The following is a 5619-nucleotide window of genomic DNA, read 5'->3' on the forward strand; positions in this document are numbered from 1 at the left end:
GAGATCAACACACGCTTATATGGCCAATTAGTCTATGACGGGAAGCAAGAACATACAGTGGGGTAAAGACAGTCTATTGAATAAATGGTGTTGGGAAAATTAAATGGATACAGGCAAAAAAATGACACTAGACCACCTTCTTACACCACATACAGGAACAAACTCAAAATGAAATAAAGTCTTAAGTGTAAGACATGAAACTATAACTTTCTAGAAGAAAACATAGGCAGTAAATTCTCTGACATTTCTCTTAGTAATTTTTTTTTCTAACATATCTCTTTGAGCATGGGAAACAAAAGAAATATAAATAAGATGGAAGGAGACTTGACTTGGGATGGTGAATACACAATACAATATACAGATGATATATTATAGAATTTTACACCTGAAACTATATAATATTTTTAACCAATGTCACCCCAATAAATTAAAAAAATATAAATATAAACAAATGGGACTACATCAAACTGCAAAGTTTCTGCACAAGGACAACCATCAACAAAATGAAAATACAACCTAATTAATGGAAGAAGATAGTCATCAATGACACATCTGATAAGGGGTTAATATCCAAAATTTATAAAGAAGTCTGACAACTCAATACTAAAACTACAAACAATCCAATTAAAAAAATGGGCAAAGGACCTGAATGGACACTTCTCCAAAGAGGACATATAAATGGTCAATAGACATATGAAAAGATACTCAATGTCATTAGTCATAGATAGCTACAAATTAAAACCACAATGAGATATCACTAACTTCTGTCAGAATGGCTATCATCAATAAATCCTCAAACAACTATTGATGAGGATGTGGAGAACTGGGAACCCTTATGCACTGTTGGTGGGAATGCAGATTGGAGTAACCACTATGGAAAACAGTGTGGAGATTCTTCAAAAAATAAAAATGCCGCCCGGCCGGGAGTGGCTCAGTGGTTAAGCGTCGACCTAGGATCCAGGCAATCAGGGTTCAATTCCAGGTCAGGGCACATGCCCGGCTTGCAGGCTTGATCAGTGACTCTCTCATCATTGATGTTTCTGTCTCTCTCTCTCCCTCTCCTTTCCTCTCTGAAATCAATAAAGATATATTTTTTAAAAAAGAAAATGCCTTATGACCCAGTGATTCCACTTCTGAGAATATATTTGAAGAAACTCAAAACATTTTATTTGAAAGAATATATGCACCTCCATGTTCATTGCAGCATTATTTACAATAGCCAAGATATGGAATCAACCCAAATACCCATCAATAAACAAGTAGATAAGAAAGTTGTGGTACATACACACACTGGAACACTACTCAGCCATAAAAAAGAATGAAATCTTACCTTTTGCGACAGCATGGATGGACCTGGGGGGTATTATGTTAAGTGAAATAAGTCAGAGAAAGGCAAATACCGTATGATTTCACTTATATTTAGAATCTAAAGAACAAAATAAAGAAACAATCAAAATAGAAACAAAATCATAGATACAGAGAAAAAATTGATGATTGCCAAAGGGAAGTTGCGGAGGCTGGGTGAAAAAGATGAAGGTATTAAGAAATACAAATTGATAGTTACAGATTAGTTACAGAGATGTAAATAACAGCATAGGGAATATAGTCAATAATATTGTAATAACTATGTACGGGGTCAGTTGGGTACTTGAAATATCAGGGAGACCACTCTGTAAGTACATGATCATCTAACCTCTATGATGTACATGTGAAACTAACACAGAATAATATTGAATATAAACTCTAATTAATAAATAAACAAACGAAGGAAAACAAGAAAGAATGTATATTCTGCTATCATTTGAGGTAGTGTTCTATAGATATAACTTAGGTCAAACTGCATAATGTTGTTATTCAAATATCCTATATCATTATATATTTCTTAACTAATTGTTTCATTAGTTACTGAGAGAAATATGTTAAAACACTCTAGTTATTATTTTAAATTTATCTTTATTGTTGAAAATACTACAGATGTCCCCTTTTTTCCCCATTAACCCTTTTTACCCCACACCCACTCTCTGCCCCAGGCCTTCACCACACTATTGTCTGTGTTCATGAGTTATCCATATATGTATATAAATTATTTAGTTAGTCTCTACCCATCCACCCATCCACCCTGACCTTCCCTCTGAGATTAGTCAGTCTGTTCCATGTTTCTATGTCACTGAGTCTATTTTGTTCATCAGTTGATTATATTTAGATTCCACGTATAAGTGAGATCATGTGATATTTGTCTTTCTCTGCCTGGCTTATTTCACTTAGCATAATATTCTACAGGTCCTTCCATACTGTCCCAAAGGGTACAAGATCCTTCTTCTTTACAGCTGCATAGTATTACATGGTATAAATGTCCCACAGCTTTCCTATCCACTCATCTACTGATGGGCACTTGGGTTTCCAGATCTTAGCTATTGTAAGTTGTGCTGCTATGAACATAGTGAACATAGGAGTGCATATATTCTTTCTGATTAGTGTTTCAGGATTCTTAAGATATATTCCTAGAAGTGGGCTCACTGGGTCAAAAGGCAGCTCCATTTTTAATTTTTTGAGGAACCCACATACTGTTTTCCATAGTGGCTGCACCAGTCTGCATTCCCACCAGGGTTCCCCTTTCTCCATATCCTCCCCAGCATATGTCTTTTGTTGATTTGTTGATGGTAGCCATTCTTTCAGGTGTGAAGTGATACCTCTCTGTGGTTTTTATTTGTATCTCTCTATTGATTATCGATGATGTTGAGCTGTGGGACATTTTTTTCATATGCCTCTTGGCCATTTGTATGTCCTTTTTGGAGAAGTGTTTATTCAGGTCCTTTGCCCATTTTTTAATTGGATTGTTTGTCTTCCTCTTGTTGAGTTGTATGAGTTCTTTGTACACTTTTGAAATTAGACCCTTATCAGATGTATCCTTGGCAAATATGTTCTCCCATACTGTGGGGTTCCTTTGTATTTTGAGGCTGATTTCTTTAGCTGTGCAGAAGCTTTTTAGTTTGATGTAGTCCCATTTGTTTATTTTTTCTGTTGTTTCTCTTGCCTTAGGAATTGTATCAGTGAAAATTCCACTATATGAGATGTCTAGATCACCAACTTACTCCATACACAAGAATAAATTCAAAATGGATAAAAGACAAATGTAAGTCACAAAATCATAAAAATCTTGGAAGAAAACATAAGCAGTAAAGTCACAGATATGTCTAGTTATTATTTTGAATTTATGTCTGTACCAATCTTTGTTTTATATACTTCAAAACTGTATAATGGCTGCATACAAATTTTTTAATGTTATACTTTCCAATTGAATTTATCCCTTTATCATTATAAAATATTCTTCCTTATATTTCATAATACTTCTTGATTCAAAGTCTATTTTGTCTGATATTAATATAAGCACAACAGTATGCTTTTAGTTTCAGTCTTTTAAAAAAAAATTTTATTGATTGTTAGAGAGAAAGGAAGGGAGAGATATATATATAGAGAAAAATCTTTGAGAGAAAAACATCATGGATCAGCTGCCTCCTGCACGCCCCCTTCTTGGGATCGAACCTGCAACCCTGGCACGTGCCTTGACCGGGAATAGAACCATGACCTCTTGGTTCTTGGCCCTCAACCACTGAGCTACACTATCTGGGCTTAGTTTCAGCCTTTTTGTGTCCTGATATTTAAGTCCTATCTATTTTTACAAAAACATATAATGAAATTCTTTTTTCCTTTTTTTGGGGTCATAAGGTAGTTTAATTTACTTGTGGCACGAAAAAGAGGAGATTCCCATCCAAAGCTCTGCTGTTCTTCTTGAAATTGGATTTAGATCTAGAAGTTTATCAAGCAGGTCATAAGCTTCATCAGACACCTTGTCCCAGCCTTCTAGGTTGGTAGTATATGCATCAAAACTACTGCCACATTCATTTCTGTTCCTTTTATACAATGGATTCCCTGAGAGCTGTGCTTGAGGTGTTTTTGTATGAGGTGAGAAGCTTTATTGTCAGTCTTCTCTGAATAAGTTGGGTCATGAGAAACAAACCCTTGTATGTCACTTGTTGATTCGGGAGTATTAGAATCTATACCTCTGAGCTTCTCACAGAGTTTTCTCAAGTATTGTGCTGGGATGTCTTTGCTGCACAATGCTGATTTGCCAAAGGTTTTAGCAGCCTGGCTAGTCTCTCTAGATCCACAAATTGTCATAATTTGAGCCAAAGGCATTAAACAATCACTTGCTTTATAAAATGAATATTGTCCATTAAGCAAAGTAATAATGTGAAACCTACAGGCCACATGCCAATTGCTGTAGTTTGACCGGGGCACTTATTCAAGACCTCTGGATCCTGCTGTGCCTGCCCTAGGAGCAACCTGTTGCTGCCTTGAAGGGCAAACACTGCAATCTTTATCTGTTGCATAACAGTCACAGGACAGGCTAGCAAGGCAAGAACTGGTAGTTTCCTTCATCACACCACTATTCATAACTTTTGTAGAAACTGCCTTATTTTTTGTTGCTAACTTTCTAGATAACACATCCACAGTCTTTCGTTGCTTCATGAGTTTCACTGCAGGGTTCTCCTGTGAAATGGAGCTGTGTATATTGAAATTACTTCCTTTAAAAACAAAGCACTGGAAAGGACTACAGGTTCCCCCTTTCCAGCTTTTCCTTGTTTACTCTTATTTTTTGCAGGGCCTTTTAAAAGAACTTTTTGTGGTGGGCTGCTGATCCAGTTCCTTAGGTGCTACAGGGCCACAATTCCATCATTTTTTAACTTTTCACTGAAATGTGAGGTCTATTTTATATTTAATATAATAAAGATATGGGGGGAAGGAAAGATGGCACTGTGAGAAGCAAGAGAGCATCCCCAATCCCAGCCATGGACTCTATTTATGACTAAAATACTACATAACCAGCTCGGAAAAAACAGAGAAACATACCTGGGTGGACATATTGCGAGTAGGGAGTATTGAAGAAATATCATAGAGTCCACACCCGTACAGCAACTTACACAACGAGGTTGGGGCTGAGATACACAGTTAGCCAACCTGAGAGGAGAGTCCTCCCAAGGACTGGTCAACAACAATCTAGACCCAACCACAACAGAACCCAAAGAACCCACAAAAGGGACACACACAAAAGGGACAGGCCTAGAGCAAAGAGCTCAGAAGTATAAGGAAAACACATCTCTGGGCTCCACTGGTCTCACAAGACAAAATCCCACTCCACAAGACTGGGAGACAGCAAATATATATAATATATAGATACAAACACTAAGACCTACCAAAATGGGGAGACAAAGAAACAAGCCCCAAATTAAAGAAAAGAAAAAATCACCAGAAACTTTGATGAGATGGGGTTAAGCAAGCTATCAGAAACAAAGTTCAGAATATTGATTATAAAGATGTTCAAGGAACTTAATGAGAAAAATAAGGCACTAGAGGATAAGATCAAGGACTTTAGTGAAAACATGTAAAAAGAGATACATAACATAAACAAAAATTAGACAGAAAAAAAGAATGCTGTATCTGATAGCAAGAATACACTGGAAGAAATTAAAAGCAGGCTCAATGAAGCAAAGGATAGAATAAGTGACTTAGAAGACAAGGTAGAAAAAATTATAGGCCAATATCCCTGATGAACATAGA

The 5619-nt window shown here is 36.4% G+C and overlaps 1 pseudogene; it reads right to left on the reverse strand.

Annotated features, from left to right (window-relative positions):
• Positions 1 to 3736: 3736 nt before the first annotated feature.
• LOC148090558 (cell division cycle 7-related protein kinase pseudogene) lies at positions 3737 to 4728 on the reverse strand (annotated as a pseudogene).
• Positions 4729 to 5619: the final 891 nt, after the last annotated feature.

This window comes from Miniopterus natalensis, chromosome X (genome assembly GCF_054644295.1).
Source record: "Miniopterus natalensis isolate mMinNat1 chromosome X, mMinNat1.hap1, whole genome shotgun sequence".
Lineage (NCBI taxonomy): Eukaryota > Metazoa > Chordata > Mammalia > Chiroptera > Miniopteridae > Miniopterus > Miniopterus natalensis.